We start from the raw sequence: 17880 nt of genomic DNA on the forward strand, positions 1-17880 counted from the left end.
TGAATATACACAGCATTTGAAGATGTTTTTGCGTGTGTTATTTTTATTTCTAGTAAGTTTTATCTGATCAATGCAAGGAATGCACAAAGATTCACTGATGCCATAGGGAGATCAATTTACATCACAAAAGCAGTTAGACATTGCTACATCTGTTATTCTGCCAGGGATTCCCCCAAGTACAACTTTTGCTAGACGGTCTTTCCTGAAACCATCTGAAATCATGAGTCAGTATGTGCCAGCTGTATTTAAGACCAAAGGCTTAATGTATCCACATCTGGGGTAGGAGTCAGATGTAAAACAAGCCCAGCATTGCCTTGGAAGTTCTATAGGGTAAGTAAATGCTAACATTCACTTTCTTGCCTCAGTGGCTGTGGCTCTCACCTCTACTACTATAACTAGAAGCTTAATATTCACTTTCATTCTTGAAAAGGTGACAGTGCTTCTTCCAATCCAATAATGGAACTTTCCACTAGGTTGGTAACACAATTCAATTTTTAAGCCAAGCTCAGCCTGGTTTTGTCTTAACAATTGGGTTATTTAGCTTGACTCCTACAGAAAAACAAGCTCTTTCATGATGGGATGTGCAGCTGTGAATAGTACAACATGGATGAATGTAATTACGGGATTTGTTAAGTTTGGTGAAAAGAAAGTGGATTGGAAGGCTGCCATGCTTATCTATGGAAAGAAAAAAATGAAACATGTACAAATGATATATTAGAGGTTTAAAAAAGCTCAGACATGCAAGGAAATTTGAACATTGACTAGATATTTGATTATATTTATATTTTTAATTCTATTTATGAATGATTATAGTATTACAGTCATATTTTGAGTCCTTATGTTTTTAACACGCATAAAAATATTTACATATTCTATGAAAAAACCTCTCAGTAGGGCTTTTTTAACCTTTGTAAAATCTTCTGATCATGTTTTGTTTCCAAATTTTGTTCTGTTTGTATTGTTTTTGTCATTGTTGGTAATACACTGACCTAACCACAAAGATATTTGGAATTCAACTCAGAATTTCCACAATCATAGAGAGAGGTCATATTCATTATGCCTTATTCCTAAACAATTGAAAATTTCTCCTTCAAGAATTTGCTAGTATTTTGACATTTAACTAAGAATTTTCTTCTGAATCTACAGCAATGGACTCTTTCGTGGCTAGATTTGAATCCCATGTACAACAGAAGCTTCCAAATGCGTTGTTTGGCCACAATGAAGAATCCTTATTGAAAGATCCCTTGAATGGCATAATTGAATAGACGTAATTGCAAAGCTCTGCACCATGTAAAATTGTAAATGCACTGACAAAATAATTTATGCTCATTTATGATACAGTAGCTCATTATGGCTCCAATTTTCATTTCCTTCGTTAGCCAAGCTCATCTGTTTCTCTGGTAGACATTCCTTTTGTCTATTATCTACAATCCTTTTCCCAGAGAAATGGACTCTTGTGCATGTAGATGAGAAGAATTGAGCATGAAAGGGTGCTGATGACAGTGGGTATGGGTACCATATAACCTAAACAGACTTTGACACCACATCAAAAGAGAGACAGATACTGTAGAACAATGACAGGTAAATATTGTATTAGAATAGGGCCTATTTCTGCTTTGGTTTCAGGAATGTCTTATAATAAATGAATAAAGTGGGTCACCACTACAATTACAGCAATAATGATAATGAGTTCAATAATAACATGAAAGAACAAGAAGCTTGCAATCAAGTCCCACATTCCTTGTGGGTGTGTTTAAGGAAATCTCATGTCATGTATTTGTTTTACTTTAATTACTTCCCTCATCATCTAGTTTGTTACTTCTCTCCACCTTGTGCCAGGTTAGAAACCATCACTTCCCTATGTCTCCCATCCTTAGCTGCGATATTCCTTCTTTATCTTGAGCAGCAGGAGATCTCCTTTCTTTCCACTTGTTCCAGCTGGAGACCATGATATAGAAGCCTCTCACTTCTGGGATTGTTGAAATAAAACTGAACCCCTTCCCCACTTTACTTGTTCAACCCAGATGAAGGCTGAAGAACTGTGGAGATGGAGGATGCTTACAGTATTTATCTCCTTTTTCTAACTAGCGAGGTTAATATGTGAACATTGTGGTCATGTGTGACTTACTTGTAAGGTTCCTGGATTCTCTGTGTTTGACCAGGTGAGAGGTGGCCCTGGTCCTCTATATGAATGGGCCCAAAGAAAAACTGTACTTACTGAGACCAATGTAGAGGATAATTTTACTAAAGGCCCAACCATGTCTACCAAACCAGCAACAGGAGCAATGAAATTGCTATGTTTGTCATATCTTTATATAAACATGCCTCTTTTTATTTCAGTTGGTTCCAAACTCAGAGAGGAATGAGGTAGGGTTAACTGTTGCCCTCCTAAAACCCAAAAATGAACAGAAACATTATATTAAAAGGGTGGGTTGTTGGCTAAATCAGGTTTTTAAAAGTATATTAAGACAGAGAGCCTCATTAAGGTTTGTGGTGTCATGTTAATGGCACAGGTATGTTTTGTTCATCCTCATATTCAAAACATGCAATATTTAGTTGGTGGGTCTCAATGTTTTGTCTGAAAATTTTATTAGTTAAGAATAGTGTTCATTTGAAATAGAGGCTAAAATATAGCTGCTTATATGAGAGAGAAGTTTGTTTCTCTCTCATGAAAACATCTTAAGAAAGAGGTCTGAAGCTGGAATAGTGGTTTGGACCTAAAGGTCGTCAGGAACCCAGGCTTCTTCCAGATTGTTGCTCTGCTCCTGATCTCCTTTCCTCTTCATCTCGTTAGCAAGATGGCAGTAACAGCTACAGACACCCCCTCTACATTAAAGTATATAGGAGAAGACAAATAAAAAAACTAGGTTACAGTCCATAGGAAGAGCATGTCCTTGCTATGCCTTGGAAGCTGTCATGTGACACTTCTACTTTCATCTAGAATTTAGTTAGTCACCTGACATTCCCTTGACCCAAGATGTGCTGGGTAATGTACACTTTATTCAGGACAGCTACCTATGAAGTCAAAAAACACAAATTCTATTCTTATGGGGGAAATACATAGGGAGAAAACAAGTAGTCTCTTCCATAGGAAATACAGTTGCCTTTAAATGGTGAAGACTAACATTTAATATACCTGCAATTCTGAACTCAGGTCAAGGTCCACCATATTGTGTGTGGCGGTGTAGGTGCATGACGGGACATTTTCAACATCACAGCCAACTGTATGTTTGTTCAGATGGTAAAAAAGACATTGAATAGAAGCAAATGCACCTGAATTTCAGTGGCAAAACTTCTAAGTACCCTGTGGCGCCTCAGTTCCCTTCTTTCTAAAACCAGCATAGTATTTTATAACATTGTGATTATAATATTTGTCATGCCTACTTTCAAAGATGTTATAAGAATCAAATGGCCAAGTGCAGTGGCTCACTCCTATAATCCTAGCACTTTGGGAGGCCGAGGCAGGTGGACCATCTGAGATCATGAGTTCAAGACCAGCCTGGCCAACATGGTAAAACCCAGTCTTTAATAAAAATACAAAAATTAGCCAGGTGTGGTGGTGGGCACCTGTAATCTCAGCTACTCAGGAGGCTGAGGCAGGAGAATCTCTTGAACCTGGTATGCAGAGGTTGCAGTGAGCAGAGATCGCGCCATTGCACTCCAGCCTGGGCGACAGAGCAAGACTCCATGTTGAAAACAAAACAACTGAGAGAACATTTAGAAAGCAGATAGCAGGTATAAAAATGAAAACCTGTATGATTTTACTTTACCTGCCATACTAGGAGTCCCCAGTCCACTGGGTATTTGAGACTCACATAACATAATATATCCTAAGTACTTAGAACAGGGGCTGGGAAAGAGGAGGCACTCATTGTACGGGACTCATCTTTAGGAGGTTAAATAGAACCTTTAACCCGTAAATTAATTGGTTAGTTGATATAAAGTTGGTATCTTTTGGATAAAACAAAGAATATACATGCCTAGGACTATAAGATGTAGGGGAATTGAGATAAAATTTAAATCCACTGATTCCAATCATGTCCTCCATAAATTTTCCCCATTCTTCCACATAGTGTATTACCAGGACCCCTGCCTCCCTACCTGATGGACATACGCTTGGTTGATATCCTGGGATGAGTTCATCATTTGTACCTCACACCATATTGTCTCTGACAGAAACCATTAAAGAGAAAGCCTATTTGCTTTACATTGAACAACCTGAAGAGCCATTTTAAAGTAAAAGCAAATAATGGCATTTTTATAGCCAGAGTAAATTTATTTGCCTTTTCCATCTTGTCAAATGCAATGTCCCTATTCACGGATGTTTATTTTTTAGACTCACGTAGATTAGATTTCCTCCTCATTTTCCCTCTTCCTAAAGCCATGGGTGCTGATACCTGCTCAAGAAGACAGCAACAATAACAAACTATAGCTCAGTTTGTGCAAAATTCGAGACAATGGAATGCTGAGTTCTTGTAGAATCAAAGTTGAGAAAAAATCCTGGAGCAAAAAATAATGTATCATTTAAGTGGATCCTTTCCAGTGTCGTGGAGGAAAAATCACTATTATTTCTCATTTAAATAGATCATAATATTGACCATCTCATGGGGGTTTTGTGAAGATTTTATGAAATAGTATTGGCACACAGTTACTCTTGAGTAAATGTTGAATATTACTACGGGAAACAATGAGCTGCAGTGAAGGTTCTCGGATGTCCTTGGATGGAGGAATTTGATGACAGTTTTCCCTGCAGTCAGGGGACTCAGAGAGTAAGGAGCCTGCCACCTGGACCCTGGTCTTAGGAAGCTTCACCCTAGGCTCATGTCGGGAGTGCAGGTAGGAAGAGAGGCTCTAACGGGGCTGGGTTATCTTTGGCAAATGGGAGTGTATTTCCAGTATTCACAAATCTTCTAACGCTTCACAGAAAGCTAGATATTGCTATTTTTTGTAAAATATTTTATTTTTACATGTTGGATATTAATTTTAAATTTTTAAACATTCTGCAAGGCAAACGCAATGTGACTGCAAACAGCATTGGGCCAGATAACCACCAGTTCACTGCCTTTGCCCTGACAGAATACAGTCTGTTCCCAGGGATACTGTTTCATGGGAGAATCTCAAAACAAATGAATGTAAAAAATATTGCTTATATTTTGTCAGCACATGTAAAATGGAATCTTGGTGGAATAAATGGAATTTGGAGAATGCATGAGAGTATCCCTATAGGGTTGACCAGCATAGAGTTTGGAGAGGGTTAGCCTCAGTTATATTCTGGCTTCTATTGTTACATCCAGTTACTGAATTTACCTCTCTACATTCAGTATTTTGTCTGTGAAACAGGGATGATAATGCTCCCCGCACACACAGGCATGCACTCACCTACACACATCAGGCTTTTGTGAGGATCTTGTCAATAAGGCAGGTTAAATCTTTAGATCATGAGCCAAACCCAGTGAGCTCCTAGAAATGGCAGCTGCTTTATTCGTTCAGTCCTAGCTGCCAATACCCTTCATTCAGCTCAAGAGAAACAGCCTTTATTTAACTGAGACTGGCTTGTGAGCAAGACTAGTCTTGGGAGCACATTAACTTGTATTTGCTCAGATTTGGGGTTTCCTTAAAGTCCAGCGGAACACAGGTCCATTTGGCACTGGTTTTTATGTATTCATGATGTGCACTCCTTAGTAATTCTCTGGAAGGGACACATGTGTTATGTGGGTTTTCAAGCTATACTTACTTACAAGTTAAAACTGCAGAGAACTTAATAGTTTCAGGACTGGTGGGAACTGGCTCATTTAAGAAAATCTATGGTGAGAGAGGTCTCCTTCTGTTTCCCTGACACTATAGCCTTTCATCTATTATTTATTCTTCTATTTATTATACTCATTGGCACAACGATGCAGCCACACCAGGGGGAGAACATGCTAGTGGGAATTAGAGTGGGGTTAGCTTTCCCCCACCCTATGCTTTTCCAGTCCCTGGATAACATTTTTCCGCTTTTCCACTGTAAATGGTTACTTCAAATATTATTCTGATGTACTTTCTCCCGAAAAACCCTTTCGTAGGTGTAGTTATGGAATCTTAGATTCACAGACTGGAAATTGATATAGAAATTTTGTTGCTGGTTCTCTGGGGAAATAGCTCATGCTGTTACTCCTGAATCCTAAGTAGCTGCCTTATCACTTGGCTTGGAATGCTAGAAGAAAGAGCTTGTAAAGAGCCATTTCAATGAATGAGTTTCCTCCTCGTTCTTTATAGATGAGGGAAGGAAGCCTTCCCAAAATGGGTTGCATTTTTCCCAATGCATAATGAATTAGCAATTGAAATTTATGAGAACGTACATCTTTTCTAAAGCATTAAAACCTTCTATTGTCATGAAAGTAAATGTTATCATAGAAACACTTAAAGACACAGCAAAAGCAGAAGGTAGGAAAAGGACTCAACTAAATCTATTGACAGTGAACGTTAGTCCATTTCCTTAATTTCCCCCTGTACATTTTAATTGTATCCTATTCATGTTGGCATACAGTTTTGAATTCTGCTCTTTTTGGTCAGTATTAAGTATAAACTTTTTCTGTGTTATTATTCCATATTCCTTATAAACACATTTATGATGGCCCAAATATTTCATATGTAGACTTGCCATAATTAAGCAGTGTCTTAGTTTGGCGTCTTGGGATGGTTTCTGATCATTACTATTATACACAGCAGTAATAGTAATAACCAACATTATTGAGCATTTGCCTATGTCAGCCACTGTGTTCAGGGTTTCATGTACATTATTGCATGGGTTTCTCAACAGCAGCTGAGACCGTTTCTATTGCCATCCCCATGGGCAAATGAGGTCACTGAGGCCTAAATAATGTATTTAATGAGCCCAAGGGCCAATGGCTCACACGTGTTAGAGGCAGGATTGGGTGGTTGGAGTTTTCCGTTTTTTCTGTGTTTGGATTCATGACCAGAATAACAATGTGGAGCCCTGCCTAGATTTAGGCACATGACAAAGCGGGTGGAGCGTCCAAAGTGCAGCTGGATTTCCAGAGACTGACCTTCTCTCTGGCCTGAATGAACCAACAGAAGTGATGTTCTTAATGGAACAGGTGCTTCTTTGGATCAGTTGGTTTTTTCCTCCTTGTTACTTCAGCAGTTCCTGTTTCTGTCAGAGAGTTGGGGGTCTCATTTTAGGACCCAGAGGAATGTTCAATTTCTATTTCTTTTTGGGAGGCTTGGGGGTAGGGTGGCATTAGGTAGAGTTTGGGGTTGCCTCTGAAATGTCTCAGAGGACTGACTACACTTCCACACTGACTGACTGAATACTCTTCCACAGAGACATCAATAGAGGCTACACCAGCCAAGAAGTCATGAGATTGAGGGTTTAGTCTGAGCTCCACCTTGTGGTAGCTGTGGGAATGCGGGATGTCCATTTGTCCTTACCTCAATTTCCTCATCTCTTAATTAAGGAGGGCAGTGTTTTCTCCTCCTATGTCCTAGGAAGAGAATATTTTGAGAACCAGTGGGAGAATTATGATGTCCTGTTTGTTTCTCCCTTTCTGGGTTCCATTTCTTCTTCTGATAAGAGCCCTCAGCTTTCCTCTGAAGATGAACTCCTTCCTCACTCACAGTCTATGTCCTTCCAGTGGGCTGAGTCGACTCTGTGGCTCCCTGCCCATGACCTTTCTGAAGCCAAGAAAAAGTACACACCCTCAATAATGGCTTCAGATATGTATCTGTGATCCAGACCAGACCTCTCAGAGCAATGTTTGAGGATGAGGTAATCACACAGCAATCCAAAACTGAGTACACTTCCCAGCCTGTTCCATGTAGCTTGTTCCATTTATAGGCCATCAGTCCCTCATGTCTCTGTCATGGTGTATACAGCTCTGGCTGCCTGGGTTGCCAGTTTTCATCCCTGCGTAATCATCTGTGTTGACTACAGGGACATGTGTTGTGTTCACCTGCCCAGCGTCCATCCTCCCCTCCACCCCAACCCTGTCTGATGTACTAACTTCCTGGGGCTGTCAATCAAAATGCCCAATGCTCTCTTGGCTGAGGGGTAAGGGAGCAATCTGGGCCATGCACATGCTTTCCTCAGAAATGTAAATCTTGAGTTAGAAAGGCTGAAAACAGTTGGAGCTGCTTTACCCATTTGTTGCTGTGGCAACAAATACATCTTCTTAGCTCCTATTCAGTTTCTGTGTTTCCCAAAGCCAGCTTTTTCTCTTTACCTTTGATGCTGTGATCAATATTATTTTTCTTTCAATAGAATTCTATTCTGGGCTAAGATAACCAAATTTGTTTCAAAGAAAAATTGCACACAACCTTCCCCTTCTCTACACTCTTGATACTCTTTGCTTCTTTCCTTCTCATAGAACTGAGCCGTCCTTCTCTTGATCTCCTATTCCATTCTCTCCAGTCAGCTTTATGAGAAGAACCCAATAGTACATTGCTGTTGCTGTTTATTTGAAGATTCCTCTTTCAATAAGCTGGGATGTCTTTGAGCTTCTGACTGCCTGATAACCTTTAACACCCAGTGCTGATGTCTGCGCTGGACATGAGAAGGAACCAAATATTATTGAATGGGAGCTGTACTTTAATTTGTTGGTAAAGCAGCAAGTGAAAACTAATTAGGGAGGTAAGTGAGCGAGAGCTGTTCCAGATCAATTGCCCATGTGTTCTTTTTGTTTTCGTTTTTTTGTTTTTGTTTTTTTTGGTTTGTTTGTTTGGTTTTTGAGACAACATTTCACTCTGTCACCCAGGCTGGAGTGCAGTGGCACGATCTTGGCTCACTGCAACTTCCGCCTCCCAGGTTCAAGCAATTCTCCTGCCTCAGCCTCCTGAGCAGCTGGAATTGCAGCCATGTGCCACCACACTCAGTTAATTTTGCGTTTTTAGTGGAGACAGAGTTTCACCATGTCAGCCAGGCTGGTCTCGAACTCCTGATCTTAAGTGATCTGCCCGCCTCGGCCTCCCAAAGTGCTGGATTACAAGCGTAAGCCACTGCGCCCGACCTAATTGCCCGTATGTTCTTGATCCTATTCCAAACAGCACTCCAATCAAAAGCCTAAGTCAAGTGAGTTCAGACGAAAACACACAGAACCACAAAAATCTGAATTATTATCTTAAAGTCACAACTAATTTTCACTTTTAAGTATATTGTTCTTTTTTTAAAAAAAGAAGATACAGAGGCGTTTGTATAGAAAGAAATTCTTGAAAAGGTAAATCAATTAACCTTTACCAGGAAGTTAGTACAAAGAGAAGGGGTGGTAAAACAACATCGTTTGTAAAGATCAGATTTCTCGCTCCTGCCAAAAATATGCCTACGAATGCCAGGAGATAGACTACATTTACTCTACCTTGTAATCTGCAGGTAACTTCTTAATGAAAAGCTAACTTTTTCTTGTCACCCTGTTATTCTCGCTTTCACATTTTTGGTTAATTGTGGGTTCTATGGGCTACACATAAAAAGAAACAAAATCTATCTTTACTTACATTAGCCTTTTTAAATATGGAACTTTTCAAACATGCATGAATATAGAAAGAATGATATGACTAATCTCCCTGTACTCCTTGAAGATTTTCCACTATTAGGCTGGGCACAGTGGCTCACACCTCTAATCCCAGCACTTTGGGAGGCTGAGGCAAGCAGATCACCTGAGGTCAGAAGTTTCAGACCAGCCCGGCCAACATGGCGAAACCCTGTCTTTACTAAAATTACAAAAATTAGCCAGGCACGGTGGCACATGCCTGTATTCCCAGCTACTCAGAAGGCTGAGGCAGGAGAATCACTTGAACCCGGGAGGCAGAGGTTGTAGTGAGTTGAGGTCGGGTCACTGCACTCCAGACTGGGAGATAGAGCGAGACTCCATCTCAAAAAAAAACAATTTTTTTTCCACAATTATCAATATTTTGTTTAATTTGTTTTATCTCCACTAATACTTCTCATTATTATCACCAACAAAGCAAGATTATTATTTTTTAAATTCCCAGACCTCAAGTAATTTTATCTGTAAATATGGTGGTATGTATTGCTAATAGAGACTCTTTTTAAGTAACTAAGATACATGATTGTACATAATGCAATCATAGTCAGCAATATTCATTTCATAGTATTCAATACCAATCTATCTTCACACTTCCCTGCTACCTTAAAAATGTCTGCCTACAGTTCATTTAAATTAAGGTCCAAACAAAGCAAGATCCAGATATTTTCTTTGGTTGGTGTGTTCCATAAATCCTTTCTAAGTTTTTACAGTTTCTTGTACTTTTTCTCTTTATCCATGCCATTTATTTGTTTTCTTATAAAAATAATTTTCCAATAGAATTTTCCAGATTCTACATTGGGCTGTGTGCAGAAATGAGTTCGCATAGCAGGACGGAGACTACTCTCCATAGAAAGGTGTTTTTGCAAGTCAGCCCTTGGTTGATGTCTAGGAATTTGGATTTTGGGAATGTGCCTGCCATTCCATGGTAAGCCTAGTTCACTATGCCTGGACTATTCAAACAGTATGATTTATTCTGAACACCTGCTTTTCTTCTGGGAGTCTGGCATTTTGGTATGTGCCTGGGAGAAGATCTTTATGTGACCAGCTCCCAAAAACCTTGGGTGCTGAGTCTCTAATGGGCTTCTTTGGGCAGAAACATGGTCTACCTGTTGCTACATTTTCATAGTTGGGGGAAGAATGGATTCTGAGACCCTCATAAGAGGGAGAGAGCACCGGAAGCCAACATGGAGATTCCTGCAGACCCTGCCAGAGTCTTTGACCCCTGGGATCCAGTGTGTATTCTTATCACATCCCTGTTACAAATCTGAGTCATGAGCACAACTATATGCTAGCCCTATGAAACTTTCTAGGAAAACTCCAGATGGAGGGTGGTCTTGAGGGCCCTCAGCAGAAGCCGATTATGTTATCACGGCATCTTTAACATATTCTTACATCCCCATGTTTTCTGTAAACTGGATTTTTTAAATATTGAGGCTCAATAGTATTGGGGGGAGGAGTAGATTAGAGTGGGCTTGTACTTCTTTTATCGCATTATCTCAGGAGGCAGATAATACAAGTCATCTTCCCTCCAATTATGTTCTGATTGATCAGTAGATGGAAACATAGAGTCATTTTTTCATGGTCTTAAAGAAGTCGAAATATGTGTAGATGGGTGTGTGGGAAGCTGGCTTACCACAGGTGAGGCTGGACCAGTTATCGAGTTCTTGACTTTCAGTTCCAAACCCATCCGTTTCGATTTCCTCTGTAACACTGGGACTGAACTTTGTAAACATTGCGCATTTGTTAGCTGGAACAACTTACAAAAGGATTGTGCTTCTCCTCCTGATCCTAATACTCTCCTTCTTATTCCCACAAGGAAGTAGTCACCAGGAAACTCTCTTCCAGTGAGCAGCTTCTTTGCCATAATGCGTGGGGCTTGAATAGTACATCCGTCCAACAAGTTTTGCTGGTGCCCCAGTGGGTGGTGTCTTGCTTGCCAGGCCCAGCCTGTTGTACCTCACCGAACCTCTCTACCTGGGTTCAGAGCCACATCCTTTCCAAAGAGTCTGATCTCAAATTGGAGACGGCCCTTTCCCAAGTCTCTTCTGTCGTTGGCATGCCCCTTCAGTCCCAGAGGTAGTGCCTGCTCCCGACATCTGTGACTGCTATATTCTTCAGATTGCTTTTTACCCTTCTCAGTACATGACCCTGTTTTACAAGCATCCTTTATACATGATATGCAGCCCCGCCCCTTCCCTAACATGAGGAAAAACAGGCCTCAAGTCATTGCACCATCACTGGTTGCACTAGATACTCCTCAATCTTAGGGTCCCACTGACTATTCTGTTATCTGAAAGCTACATTGTATAACAATAGCATATAATTTGCATGTAAAGTAATAAACGGAAGGAGAAAAAGACAATACAAATTATTATTTATGGAAACAAACACACATAACAAGGAAAGAGAAACTACGCAAAAGCATAGAACACTCATTTCTGCTTGTATATACGTGTGCCATTATTCTCTTAGGATCCATCCCATATTTCCCTACTTCTCTTGCTCTCAGCCAAAAAATCAATTAGTCAAGATTCCTTATCTGGTAGAGTAACTCAAGCCTTCATTTCTAAAGAATCTGAATCTTCAATAGTCCTACTTTTGATTGTTGCTTTGATTTTCACTAAGAAATTAATATAATGATTTTTATTTTTTAATTGACAGATAAACTGGTTTGTATTTTCTGTGTACACTATGATGCTCTGAAGTATATATACATTGTGGAATGGCTCAATCCAGCTAATTCACATATTCATTACCTCTCATTGTCCTCATTTTTGTGGTGAAAACACTTTACTCTCTCAGCATTTCTCAAGAATACAATATATGATTAACTCTTGTTGCCATGTGCAATGGACCTCATTCACTTATTCCTCCTGCTTAACTGAAATTTTGTATCCTTTGAACAATACCTCCCCAGCTCTCTCCCAGGATCCTTGATCTGATCTGTCAGTCTTTACCAGTGAGCACGGAAGCACCAGGAGACATCAGGATCAATAAATTACTGGGTTCCAGTGAGTCCTCCTTGCTCTGTGTACTAAACACGAACCCAATTTCCTTTTGGTAATTTGGTAATTTCCACCCCCAGCCAGCAGAGGCGCTCTTTTCTTGCCTGTTCATTTAGTGATGGCTGTCTCATCCTTCAATTGGGTAAAACCATTGTTGAATCCTCTGGTGGAAGCAGTCCCAACGTGGGGCCTGATACCTCTGAACCTGCAGAGCTCAGCTGCTGGGCCAAGACATTGTCTCATGGCCTTTGCAATTTTATGATTACAACCGAGATTATTTCAGGAATTTTTTCAGAGTGAGCTTACTGCAAATTTCATGCACTGCATTTTATTTTGTTCGTTGACTTATTTCTGTTCTGAGATTGGCCAATGCAATTAGCATTGTTCTTAAATAGGAGCACATTTGGACAACTTTGAAAGGCCAGTCTCCTACTCCTAAGCCAGCAGTGCCTGTTTTCAGCAATGCATATGCAAAACAGGCAGTGTTTCCCCAGAGCAGGGTCTGCCTTCCAGAGGGCCCTGGCTTTCAAACTACTGCTCACTCTGTGTCAGTGGCACAAAATCAGTTTAATGGATTGGAACCAGCTATTAAAAAACAGAATAGGCTAAAACAGAACAGAATAGAGAAGAGAGTAAGAAATGTCAGAGCACATTATAGGTAGTAAGGGTGTGTACAAATTTATGAAACTTCTCTTTGAGTTTTGAATGTGTGTGATCACATAATACGTCATTAACACAAAATGTAATTCTTGCTGTGGGTTATGCTAAAAAAGTCAAGTTCACTTTTCTACAACTTATACCATGAAATGGCTAGTGCTTACACCTAAATGCAGAGAACAGCCTTGTACGGGTAATACAGTGATGTTAATTTAAAAGAAACACTCATCCATAGCTTTCGGCTTTAACTTAATTTAAAAAAAAGATAATCGTAGTAAAACACACAACGCACACTCACGTACATATAATTACTATCTCCCAGGCCACGTTCTTAGTATGTTTTACTACAGACTTATTCTTCACTATCTCAGTGAATCACCACCAATCCCCTTGGAATAGGCATTATTATTATCCTCATTTTGCAACTGAGGAAACTGAATCACAGAAAGGTAAAGAAATTTCCTGAAGGTTGCACATTTAGGAAGAACTGGAGCTAGAATTCAAACACAAACAGGCAGCCTATGTTTCCCTGGATCTATTGGCCACGTTTCCTACCTGGTCATCTGGAGAAGAGAGGTGAATGGGAATTTGTTTAATAACCCTATTTGCATAAATCAAATTTATTTAAGTGATAGGCAGTTGGTCTTGGAGTAAGGAGGGTGACATCGTGTTTAAATTGAGCAGGAGCTAGCTCCAAAACCGTGGCAGCACCAGTAAGAAGAACTCTGATATTGTTTGTGAATCTAGTGGAGAAGTGTGTTGAACGATTAGCAATGTCTGCCATGGGCACAGAATGAGATAATGGCACATACGCCACCAAGTATGTGCTCTGCAGTCTTTCTCTAAAACACTGTGGCCTAGGCCTAGGTTCTAGTTCCTGAAGATACAGAAGTGAACAAAAAAGACAAATGAACTTTCCTATGCAGGGAAGACAATAAAGACAGATAATAAAATGAATAATTGAATACACATACCATTTTAGATAGTCACTTTGGATAATAAGAAGGAAAGAAAAGCAGTGCAAAGAAAAAGAGATGGCACAGAGGTAGGCAGTGACCCTCTAAGGAATCAGGGACGCCATCTCTGAGGAAGGGAGGTTTACTAGGACAGAATAATTGTATTCTCATTGGAGAGAGTGAGCCTGCAGGTATCTGCAGAGGAGCATCTGAGGCAGAAGAAATAGCAGAGGAACAGGCCACTTCCTTGGCTTATTCAAGGAATAGACAAGACCTGTCCTAAGCCTTTCGGCCATCTATCTGTAATTTTAAATTGTACAAAAAGCTCAGAAGCAGAGGCATGAGCATGCTAGAAGAATTTGTAGAGGAGGAAGTGTTTTTTATTTTTGACTTTTTAAAAAAATTATTTATTTGGAAATAGAGTGTTGCTCTGTCACCCAGGCTGCAGTGCAGTGGTGTGACCAAGGCTGCAGCCTCCACCTTCCAGGCTCAGGTGATCCTCTCACTTCAGCCTCCCAAGTAGCCGCGAGCCACAGGCTTATGCCACCACACCTGGCTAATTGGGTTTTAGATTTTTTAGAGACGAAGTCTCAGTATGTTGCCCAGGCAGGTCTCAAACTCCTGGGCTCAAGCGATCCTCCCACCTCGGCCTCCTAAGGTTGCTGGGATTATAGGCATGAGCCACTTTGTACATTTCAAAGTTTTTTTTAAAAAAAATAATTTATGAGAGGCATATAAAAGAAAAATATTAAAATACTTTATAAATTGTGTAAGTACTGTCTCAGTTAATAACACATTTGAGGTCACCGTTTGGAATTCCTTCTAGGTCTTCATGATGTGCCTGCTAAGAAGATATTTGCTCATTTCTCTGTGGCAACCAGAACCAATTTCAGAATAAGGTCATTTTTAAAATGTAAAGAAATTATACATTATATGACACCCCATCCAATTTGGTTCTATGTTCCAATGACCTAGTTAAGTGTTTCTCAGCTGGGAATGATTTCTTCCCACAGAAGACATTTGGCAATGTATGGGGACTACTGAGGTTATCCCAATTAGAGAGTGGTACTGACGTCTAGCTGGCAGAGGCCAGGGATGTTGCTAAAAATCCTACAGCGCACAAGAAAGACCCTACGACAAAGAATCATCTGACTTGTAATGTCAATGGATCGAAGGCTGAAATGCCCTGATTTAGTTAGAAAGCACTGTTAACAAGGGGACGCTGAATCCCTTGTCTCTGCTCTGATTTTCTGCAGTTGCCATGGAGACCAGGTGATGCACGCATGCAAATTCAGTGGCCTTGCAGAAGTTTCAAGGTCAGGGCCAGGGAAAAGACAGACAGTAAATGAGACTGCAGAGGCGACACTAACAAGCAAGGTTCTGCAGGGGCTGAACATCACATTCATCAAACTTTGGAGTTTGCCCTTGGAGATCCCCCCTCCTGGAGCAGGGCAATTCCTGATCTATCAACTTCTGTGTCAATATTCAGAACCACAGTCAGGAGGACCAGCTTGTTTTCCCTTCTTCTCCATACTCAAGATGACACCATAATGAGACAGTTGCTGCAAAATCCTTTACAAGAGATCAGGGTCATCACAGTCAGAGATATGTCAAAGCACAGGCAGTGCAGGCTGGGTGAAAATGTGGTTTGGAAATTCAGAAGGAGTTTACCACTTTGAAAACAGATGCATTGTGTCATTTCATCTGGTGGTCATTTTGACATCAAAGCATTAACCTTGGATTTTGCTATTTCTTTCTAATTTTAATTCCCTTCTATTTGGCTTTATTGTTAATCCTGAGAAGGCTTTTTGTTTTTCGAAAAACACAAATATTTGGTATTGATCTTCTTACCAGGGAGAACAGAAGAGTATGGCCATGTTACCTGTGAGTTATTAATGCTATTGCAGCAGAGGACGGAACAATTTGAGGCTTCGTTTGTGCAGGGACAGAATTCAGTCTTCTTCAAAGCTGATCTCTCTCTCTCTCTCTCTGTGTGTGTGTGTGTGTGTGGTGTGTGTGTGTGTATCTGCCCGAAAGCTAATACTAGGATCTCATTTTATCTGTAATTGAAATGTGAACTAATGGACTAATAGTATTAGTTTATCACCTATACAGAAAAAGAGAGTCTTCAGTGATCAGAAATCAACTTAATATACCCTAAGTACTTTTAACATCTTACACCACTTAAACCACACAGACACATGCATGGGGTGAGTGTAAAAACAAATAGACACATCACAGAAGACAATTAGCAATTTTATCAGAAGTCTTAAAATATATTTACACTATGCATTCATATGTCACTGCTAAGAATATATCCTAAGGAAATAATTTCAATGCTGCAGTTAACTATTGCTTCTGCCTGCCCTGGAAAGGTTGTTCCTTCTGCTACTGGCACCCAAATTCCCTTTGGGAATGTCTCTCTTGCCCACTCTCCATCTATGTGTTTAGGTGGGGCTAATGCCTTCCTCTGCTCAGAGAGCAGCCCCAGTGTCAGTTCTAAGGAATTAGTGAATTTCATTGTTTTGCACTGTAATCTGTTCAAAGCTGAGAATAAGAATCAGTTAAATTCTAAGCCAGGGATGTCCCAGAATGTTAATATAACTGTGGAAATAAGGTCTCTTTTTAATTACATGTATTGCTGGAAGGATATGAGCTTGAAAAGGTAGGGTACCACCACACGGAAAGAACCTAGCTAAAAATGTATCTGTCACAGAAAATAGTAGGGCTGAGCATGTGAACCTAGGATGGACTCCTGGCATCTCTCACCGTCAACAAGAGTCTTGGCTTGAGGAAGACAGACCTTCTATGTGCACCACTGTGTCTCTGCTACCAAGAATGTCACTTGGGAGATGCTCATAAATGTCTGTGGGATAAAGACCTTGGGGAACAAAACCCTGATGAGGCCCCTTGAGTACCTCAGCGAAGCCATTTCTAAAGCCAATGCACTCCTTTCCAGTTATGACATTTAACACATTCTTGTTGTGTGGGTGTGTGTTTGTTTTCTAGCTTAAGCCAGCTTGAATTGGGTTCATAACAAATAAACATTTCAAATACAAGAGATGTCTGCACAGCAGTTTATTCACTGATACTCATCTCACAATTTGCTCTGTATTGTGTGTATTTTGTATATCGCTAGCTGGTGAGGATGAACGTGAGGCAGCCAAGTAAAAAGGGCTCCCCGGAAGAACCTCCGTCCGGCGTGCGCACTGGGAGGAGTGGGCGCTGGGGTGCGGCCTCGGGAAGTTCGCATCATTTGCAGGAGGAAGGAGCCTGGCCTGTCCTGTTCTGGGGTGGAACTGGGGATTCCATCTGTGAGGCAGGCAACTGGCTAGCAGAATTCTCGCTTTGCTGAGAGTCCCTGTTTTCCTTTTTTATTGTTCCTTTTCGCCCAATAAATTTTATTTTTCTCACCCTTCAAGGTGTCTGCGAGCCTCATCTTTCATGGCTGTGTGACAAGAACCTGGCTTTTAGCTGAACTGAAAAGAAAGTCCTACAACAAATGGGGTCACTTTTACAGAGAGATGCTCTTAGATGCCATGCATTTAATGAGCAAGAAGTTTTAGTCTTGTGTAGGTTGGTCCACCCATGCATTTTCCAGGACCCCTAAAGGGGCTTATGGGTGTCACCTTAATCACCTTAAATTTCTCTGAGACACCTTGAGATTTTACATCCTAGGGCCAGTTTTTCTGTAGGTCCAGGGGATCAACAGCCCCTTTATGT

The 17880-nt window shown here is 40.5% G+C and overlaps 1 long non-coding RNA gene across 1 annotated transcript; it reads left to right on the plus strand.

Moving 5' to 3' along the window:
* Positions 1-215: 215 nt before the first annotated feature.
* On the plus strand, positions 216-17214 carry LOC129459883 (uncharacterized). Its single transcript, XR_008650091.1, has 3 exons — positions 216-330; positions 12457-12550; positions 15414-17214. It is a non-coding gene; the product is annotated as an uncharacterized lncRNA (long non-coding RNA).
* Positions 17215-17880: the final 666 nt, after the last annotated feature.

The sequence above is a fragment of the Symphalangus syndactylus genome, chromosome 13, assembly GCF_028878055.3.
Source record: "Symphalangus syndactylus isolate Jambi chromosome 13, NHGRI_mSymSyn1-v2.1_pri, whole genome shotgun sequence".
NCBI lineage: Eukaryota > Metazoa > Chordata > Mammalia > Primates > Hylobatidae > Symphalangus > Symphalangus syndactylus.